General features: G+C 49.8%; 1 long non-coding RNA gene across 1 annotated transcript; it reads left to right on the top strand.

Annotated features, from left to right (window-relative positions):
* The first annotated feature begins 1,589 nt into the window (after positions 1–1,589).
* On the top strand, positions 1,590–4,683 carry LOC149122526 (uncharacterized). The gene is made up of 3 exons (XR_016219309.1): positions 1,590–2,222; positions 2,645–2,740; positions 2,870–4,683. It is a non-coding gene; the product is annotated as an uncharacterized LOC149122526 (long non-coding RNA).
* Positions 4,684–8,725: the final 4,042 nt, after the last annotated feature.

The following is an 8,725-nucleotide window of genomic DNA, read 5'->3' as shown; positions in this document are numbered from 1 at the left end:
ATCCCAGCTGGCGGGCTCCGCTGCGCTCAGGATGAGTCTCAGCTCCTGTCAGTCCTGTGTGCAGCCTGGGGGACTTCTTCTCCCTCTGGGCTTGTGTCCTGCCCTTGTTCCTTGGGTCTTTAGGAAGACACCGCCTTAGCTTTCAATGACCGCTCTCTCTGGTATGTGAACGCAGGCCTGGTTGCAGTCCCCCAGCTCTCACTCACTCATTCTGATCCCAGAGACCTGGGGTAGGAGAGAGCCCAAGACAACACTAAACTTGGTCTTCAGCTGGGTTTTCCCAGAAGCACGTTCCAAGTTAAGACCAGAAATGGTGCAAAGGTGATTGTTTAGGGCATAATCCCAGGAAAAGCCAGTAGGGGAGTGGGAAAGTGGGTTGGGGGAATATGTGGAAACCAAAAGAGGACATGGAACCAGGGGAAGTCCCATGAGGGTCATGAGCTCAATCCCACAGGGCAGGGACAGCCCAAGCCAGACCTCAGAGCGCCGTGTGTCTTCTCTGCACCTACCAGTCATTGGTTCAGGCTGCTCTGGGCTGGGGAGTCCAGACCCTCAGCTCCTTGGGTCCCCAGGTGAAGGGGTCCTGGCAGCCTGAGAGCAGCCCTCTGCCAAGGAGATGCAGGTACTGGCTGTTAGAAGCCAGCACACGAGTTTCTGCTATGCTACCATATGACCCAGCCATGCCCCTCCTGGGAATTTACCCAAAGGAAATGAACTCAGCACATGAAAGAGTTATCTGTACCCCCATGTTTACTGCAGTTCAATTCCCATTAGCTAAGATATGGAATCAGCCCAGATATCCATCAGCTGAAGACTGGATAAAGGAATTATGGGATATGTATACCATGGAATACTACACAGAGGTTAAAAAAAAAAAGAAATAGTTTCATTTACAGCAAAATGGATGCAACTGGAAACCATTCTACTTAGTGAAATAAGCCAGTCCCAAAAAGACGAATACCATATGTTCTCCTTGATCTGTGGTAACTAATAAAGTACCTAAAAGGTAATCTACAGAAGTGAAATTGACACTTTGAGATGCAATGACTTTGAATAGCCCTTGTTTCAGCTGTTGAGGAACAGTGTTTTTTTTTTTTTTTTTTCATACAATTTGTTGAACTCTTTATGCAGTGTAGGGTTAATTGCATGTGTATAAAGTTAATTGAAAATAAATTTTAGTAAAAAATAAGAATGTGGATAGGTGAGGGAGGATAAGGGTGGGAGTACAGGTGGGAAGAGTCACTATGTTCCTAAATCTGTATTTATGAAGTGCATGAAGTCTGTATACCTTAAATAAAAAGGTTTCTAGGTTAAAAAAGAGAAAAGCCAACACACGAGGTTCTGCTCTGCTTTATTTCCACCGTCTCCTTTTCCTTCAAACAGTGCAGACCTCTCGCATCTTCCAGCACAGTGCTTGGGGTTCAGTATTCCAGAGGCGACAGACAGACTTCATTAGAGGGCTAAAGGGATTTTCTTTACAGTCACAATTTTCTTTTCAATCATTTGAAAAAAAAATGTGTATGTGAACACATCTCGGGCTAACTCTTTTCTCCTTACTGTACACACTTCAGCAGGTGCAAAGGAAAACGAAACCAGTACCTGCTAGGTTGTTGATGTAAAGGAAGAAGACTTAGGGACTGGGGGACATCTGCTCCTGATGTTCCAGGTGAGGAAGTGAATTCCCGACAGTGTCCTAGGTGGGACAAGCCAGGGGTGCAGGCTACTGTTGTACATGGCACCCCGAGTGCTGGGGGATCCCCCCCTGGGGTCTGGACTGAGCCCTGTTTTCTTCTGTTCCTGTGTAGGGAGCAGAACACAGTCCCACCTGCCGTGGACACATGCTGAACCTCTGTTCTTTTCTGTTTTCTCAACTGCTCTGCCTGCCTCCCAGGGTTGATGTAAAGACGAAATCAATGAGAAATGGCCTTGAGAACCATAACGTCCTCACAAACAGAAGAATCTGTTTTTCTTGTAACAGCTCTGGGCTTTCACAAAAGGAATCCTGAGTAACCGGGGAGGAAAGGTTCAGAGAGTGAGGCTGAGCGCTTTTCTCCTGCCTTCTGAGTGATGTCTTGAGTCTCCGTGCGAATTGACCACGACCCCACGTCACCATGACTGTCGGCGCACCAACCCCACCATTAGCAGCTACTTGAGTCCTGCCAGGCCACAACTGGCCCAATCAATAGGGCCCATGAGAGTGAAGGAGGCAGGGAGAACAGAGAGTAAGTGGACGGGGCCGGGGGCAGGTGGGAGAGGGCTGTGTGCCAGGGGCAGGTGGGAGAGGGCTGTGTGGGGGAGTAAATGGATGAAGATGTGAAAGGTCAAGGCCATGTTAGGACGGGAAGGTGGTGGCTCCCATAGCAGCTGCTCCTGCGACGGTGACAGCTTGGGCTTCCCAGGGTCTGTGGTGAGGGCCCCGTGTGCTGCTTCTCATCACAGCCTCGCTCCCAACTCTCGGGCTAGTTTCCCAGACAATTCAAGAGGAAGGAAGTTGGGAAGGGTCTCCAAGGCCATCTGGCCTCGACCCCACAGGTCTCCTGCAGGCTGTGGGCAGAAGGTGGGCAGCAGAGCCGGGAAGCAGAGGCCTACAAACAGAGGCCCTCAGTGAGCGTGCCAGCCTGTAACTCATCCTTTTGTTTTGCAGGCTTTGCCGAACACGGTTTTATTTCATGTGACTGTGCTATTTCAGGAGGAGTAAATATTGCCGGCGGTCTGTTTAAAAAGGCCAATGACCTGAAATGTTGGTTACTTTTTTTTTTTTCCTCCTTTTCTTTTCCATTTGAATTACCTCCAAGAGGCAGGCCTGCCCAAGCCTCCTGCAGTTTTAACTCCTGGGCTTTTTGTTCTAACTTTCCCTTTTTGTCTCAAGATCTGCTAGACTGGTGAACAAGAGAGCAAAGATGTCGGGACCCAGAGGCCGGGAGTGGACCTCGGCTCAGGACAAGAAGCGGAGCCGGCCAGGGTGTGACCCGGAACAGGGCAGGGAGCCCTGTGCTCGCTGCTGCCTTCACTGCTTCCGGAGCTGGAGTTTGACCTATAATTATAGTCTCCTTCCTCTGATTTCCTCGGTGAAAATAGCAACATTCAGACTCAGCGCAGAGCAGAACAAAGCGCCACATCAAGAATCGGGGATTTATAAATACAGTGAAAATTACAGGATTGTCGCCGCCGGGGTTCAGTTCTCTGAAGGGAGGGCTGGAAAGGGAAAAGAGTTCTTCAACTTGACTCAGGCCCTAAAATACCCAGGTGTGCCTCTTTGGAGGCCAACTCAAGGAGAAAGTCACTGTAATTTTTTTTCCCCACTGGATGTCAAAACAATGTTAAAAAAAAAAAAAAAAAAAAGACGTCCCGGGCCAGGCACATCCCATGTTCCAGATCTGTGCTCTGCCTTCCTAAGGGTTCTCACTCCCCATCATATCTCTGTCTCGTCAAGCTCATTCTCACTGAGGAGGGAATGGGAAGGAGGGGATTCCTGTTCCCACTACTCAGTGCCCCCCAGGCTTCTGGGATCTGCTGTTACTCCCAGGCAAACCATGTGTTTCTGTTGGAGTTGCTATATTCTTGTATGACCCACACCGGCCTGGCTTCACTTGGGGCTGGGGAGAGAATCGCCTGCAGAGTTTGTCCCTGGTGATGGAGCCTGTCGCGTGGAAACACGGCCACAGTCACGCACACTGCCTGGCTGCAGTGAAAGAGACGCAGGCAAATGAGGAATGAGTGTGAAACAGAGACGGGAGGCAGAGACAAGGCCCTGCACCCCGAACTCCCTGCTTCCTGTGACTCCCGGGGCCTGGCTCCACGTTTTCCTGGGCTCTGCTTAGTTGGAGACTAGAGCTTTCCGTGGATTCCATGAGCTAATACATTCCCTCTTTTCACCCAAGCTAGTTCAAGTGGGGTTTCTGATGTGCACAGCCAAACGTCTCCTCTACGCAGCAGTGCTTCTGCCAAGGACTCTCCAGGAGTTGACAAAGCAGTAGCATCAGGGCAACATCTCAGATCAGCTCCACAAGGGTTAAGGGCTCACCGCTTTCAAGACGGACAAGTGTTGGGGAAAAGAGTGAAAACACCCCTGTCGCTGAGCTGGAAGAGGGATCTGGAGAGAAGCCTGTGGCCTGGCCTCTGCCTTCGTGGGAATCACACACATGCTTTCCACATAGCCAACTTCCAGAAGCAACTGCAATAATTGCCCCCCCCCCCCATCACAACCTCCGAGCGCGCACCAGTGGATCTACAGTGAGTGAAGTGCCGAGTCCACCTCTCAGCAGAGCTGCAGAACAGTGACCAGCCATCCTCGGCATCACAGCCTTCCCCACGCTCAGACCTCCACGATGTTCCAGCCCTCTGTGTGTCACGGCAAGTGTAACGGCCTGGAACGCTGGTGTCCCAAGTGCCCTGGACAGGGAGCCTGAGCGCCTGGACTCCAGCCAACGTTTCACCTCCCAGCACTTATAGGACGAGCTAAGCCTCTGGGGCCAGTTTGCTCTGCTAAATACGGACGCGAACTGCATGAGCTGTACAGCCTCCCAGCAGACAGTGGAAGATAGCCCAGGTCTTTTGGCCCCTGCACCCATGCAGGAGACCTGGACAAAGCTCCTGGCTTTGGCCTGGCCCAGTTCCAGTTGTTGTGGCCATTTGGGGAGTGAACCAGTGGATGGAAGACCTTTCTCTCTCTCTCTCTCTCTGTAACTCTTTCAAATCAATAAAATAAATCTGAAAAAGATTTGGATTTTTTTCATATTTAAGGTGACTCTTTAAAATAAAGGTTATTTCCAACATACCATGATATTACCGTAAAATAACAGATTTATTTAAGAAAAGAAATGCGTGTTTACTATAGAGAAATGCAGTCACAAGTAAGGAAAAAGAAAAGTATTAATCATTATTAGAGGTATTGAATTACTGTTTTGTGTGTGTAGTGGTTAAAGCCGCTGCCGGCAGTGCTGGCATCCATTTGGATGCCGTTCGAGTCCCAGCTGCTCTACTTCCAATCCAGCTCTCTGCTGTGGCCTGGGAAAGCAGTAGAAGATGGCTCAGATCCTTGGGCCCCTGCACCCACATGGGAGACATGGAGGAGGCTCCTGGTTCCTGGGTTCAGATCCACACAGCTCCAGCCGTTGTAGCCATTTGGGAGTGAACCAGCAGATGGGAGACCTCTCTCTCTGCCTCTGTCTCTGCCTCTCTGTGACTCTGCATTTCAAATAAGTAAATCTTTTAAAAAATTTATTCTATAGGTGCATGTAAATTTTCTTCAAATAGTATCAGACTATCCATTCTGTTTTTCAAGTTGATCTTTGCATTTAGCAATACACTGAAAAATAGCGTTTTTATCTTCTCTTAATGATTATGCTTATAAAGCATTGATTTTAATAATATATAGCAATCTGTTGTTTGGGTGTCCCTAAATCTATTTAACCAATCCCCTATGACTGGATTGTTGGATAAATTTATTTTTCATTATTATCAGCAATCTTTTTTTAAAACATTTATTTTATTTATTTGAAAGACAGAGTTACAGTGTGAGGTAGAGACAGAGGGAGAAGTCTTCCATCTGCTGGTTCACTCCCCAGATGGCCGCAATGGCTGGAGCTGCGCCCATCAGAAGCCAGGAGCCAGGAGCTTCCTCCGGGTCTCCCATGTGGGTACAGAGGCCCAAGGACTTGGGCCATTTTCTACTGCCCTCCCAGACCACAGTAGAGAGCTGGATCAGAAGAGGAGCAGCCGGGACTAGAACCAGTGTCCACAGGGGATGCCGGCGCCTCAGGCCAAGGCCTCAACCCGCTGTGCCACAGCGCCAGCCCCTATTAGCAATCTTACAAATGTACTTTGTTGGGTGCCTGTGTTGCAGAGTGGGTTAAGCCACTGCCTACAATGCTGGCATCCTGAATGGGTGCCATCTTGTCTCTGATGCTCCCCTTCCGATCCAGCTCTCTGTTAATGTACCTGGGAAAGCAGGGGACGATGCCACCCATGTGGAAGACCTGGATGAAGCTCCCGGCTTTGGCCTGGCCCTGTTCTGGCTGTGTGGCCATTTGGAGAGTGAACCAGCAGATGGAAGATCTCGGTCACCACTATCTTTCCTTTTATCTCTGTAACTGTGCCTTTCAAATAAATAAATCTTTAAAAAAATAATAGGTGTACTTTGTACAAAAATTTTTTTTAAAAAAAGATTTTATTTATTTGAGAGGTAGAGTTACAGACTGAGGGGGAGACAGAGAAAAAGGTCTTCTATCCACTGGTTCACTCCCCAGATGGCCACAACAGCTGGAGCTGTGCCGAACCAAAGCCAGGAGCTTCTTTCGGGTCTCCCATGTGGGTGCAACTTGGTCATCTTCTACTGCTTTCCCAGGCCATAGCAGAGAGCTGGATCAGAAAAGAAGCAGCCAGGATAGGAACCAGAGCCCATATGGATGCCGGTGCCACAAGTGGAGGATTAACGTACTGTGCCACAGTGCTGGCCCCACAAATATCTTTTTTGAAAAGATTTATTTATTTGAAAGGCAGAGTGGCAGAGGGCAACAGAGAGGGAGAGAGAAAGGGAGAGATTTTCCATCTGCTTGTACACTCCCCAAATGGATGCAAAGGCTGGGGCTGGGACCTGGAGACCCAACATGGGTCGTAGGGGCCCAAGCACTTGGGCCATCTACTGCTGCTTACCCAGGTGCATTAGCAGGGAGCTGAATTGGAAGTGGAGCAGCAGGGACCTGAACTGTGCTAGCATCACAAACAACAGTTTAACACTTTGCACCAAAACATCAGCCCCACAAACATCTTGTAAGTCCTCTCAGTGGGCAACCAGCAGCAATTCAGCATGAACCACAGTGTAGAACCACCCCCTACCACACAACTGATTGGATTGGTATCTTCTTCTCCCCCAGAGGCAGCTGTTTGGAAGTGGGCAAAACCCCTCTGCGGTATCTGGCAGGAACCCTCCACACTGACTCGGCTTGCTGTCTTGGGTGGTGGCTGGATGAGCTGAGCGGATCCTCCCTTGGGGTGCTAATGCAAGATGTAGGCGTGGCCTTCAGTTGGCAAGGGATGCTACAGAATTGCAGGCACATGGATGGGCGCATGGGTTAAACCCATCATCTGCGGCCACCAGTGGGTTTCCCAGACCTGAGAGAGGAAGGAAGCCTTCCTGGTGTGGTTCCCAGCACCACTGTCCCTGGATCCAGGTAGCTGAGGCACAACCCCCTGGAGCCAGACAGCCTGGCTTTGAGTCCTACCTCTGTCACTTCCTGCCCATTTGGTCTTTGGGTGGTGCCTTTATCACTGTGTTCCTGAGTTTCCTAACCTGAAAAAGAGGATATCAACACCCAGTACATAAGGTTGCTATGAAGGTGAAATGAAATAATATCAGCGCCTTTAAGAGTGCCTAGTAAAAGCTGGCGCCGCGGCTCACTAGGCTAATCCTCTGCCTTGCGGCGCCGGCACATCGGGTTCTAGTCCCAGTCGGGGCGCAGGATTCTGTCCAGGTTGCCCCTCTTCCAGACCAGCTCTCTGCTGTGGCCAGGGAGTGCAGTGGAGGATGGCCCAAGTGCTTGGGCCCTGCACCCCATGGGAGACCAGGAGAAGTACCTGACTCCTGCCTTCGGATCAGCGCGGTGCGCCGGCCACGGCGGCCATTGGAGGGTGAACCAACAGCAAAGGAAGACCTTTCTCTCTGTCTCTCTCTCTCTCCCTGTCCACTCTGCCTGTCAAAAAAAAAAAAAAAAAAAAAAAAAAAAAAAAAGATAAAAAAAGAATGCCTAGTATACAGAAGGTATTCTTATGACCCTGCTATGAAAGTTTGTGCCACCTGGAGTCTCAGGACTTTGGAGCCTTCAGGTCACTGACATCTGCAAGGACAAACCGATGACTTCAGATATCCTGCTATTATTAGTTCCCTCTGGAAGTGTTTCTGTTTCCTTCCCAGGTGAGTTCCCTGAGGCCATGGGCACTGTGCCTTGCACAGGGGAAGCCATAAGTCTGTGGCTGATTCTGCTGATTGGTGAAGGTATCTTTTCCCTGCAGGCCTGGTTTGGACCAATGTCATGGACAGCTGGGCCAGCAGCCTAGCTCCCTCCCCTGTAGCGAAATTCCCGAAGCCGTTCTCCCTGGAGAACAAAGCCCCAGCAGCCCTCCCTGGCAAGTGGAAGCCGTGTGTTTTATCCAGAGCCAAATGCTGGGGACTGGAGCCTGTTGTCTTCCACTGTGGTTTGCAGACTTAGAAAAGCATTCTGTGGTGCAGCCGGTAAAGCCACCGTCTGCAGCACCAGCAACCCATGTGGGGCTGGTTTAAGTCTCAACTGCTCCACTTCTGATCCAGCTTCCTGCTATTGCACCTGGGAAAGCAGTGGAAGATGGCCCAACTGCTTGGGCTCTTGTACCTACATAGGAAACCTGGAAGAAGCTCCTGGCTTCAGCCTGGCACAGCTGTGACCATTGTGCCATTTGGGGAGTGAACCAGGGATGGAAAATATTCTCTCTTTCCCCTGCCCCCATAACTCTGCTTTTCAAATAAATAAAACAAATCTTAAAAAAAAAGAAAAGAAAAACATTCCCATAGAAGCTAACCCAGAGCCTCCTTTATTTATACCAGAAATGACAGATGCAGAGGTGCAATCTATTTTGGGGACTCCTCCCTCCTGGAAGGCAAGACACCTGCCTATTTCCTGAGATGCCTCCAAGTGGTACACTCTGGCTTCCCTCTTGGACTTGTTGCTGAGGCTAAAACCCCAGACAAACA

Source organism: Oryctolagus cuniculus, chromosome 13 (genome assembly GCF_051225735.1).
Source record: "Oryctolagus cuniculus isolate XC-2025 breed Fujian yellow rabbit chromosome 13, ASM5122573v1, whole genome shotgun sequence".
Taxonomy (NCBI): domain Eukaryota; kingdom Metazoa; phylum Chordata; class Mammalia; order Lagomorpha; family Leporidae; genus Oryctolagus; species Oryctolagus cuniculus.
This window is presented reverse-complemented; position numbering and strand designations above follow the sequence as displayed.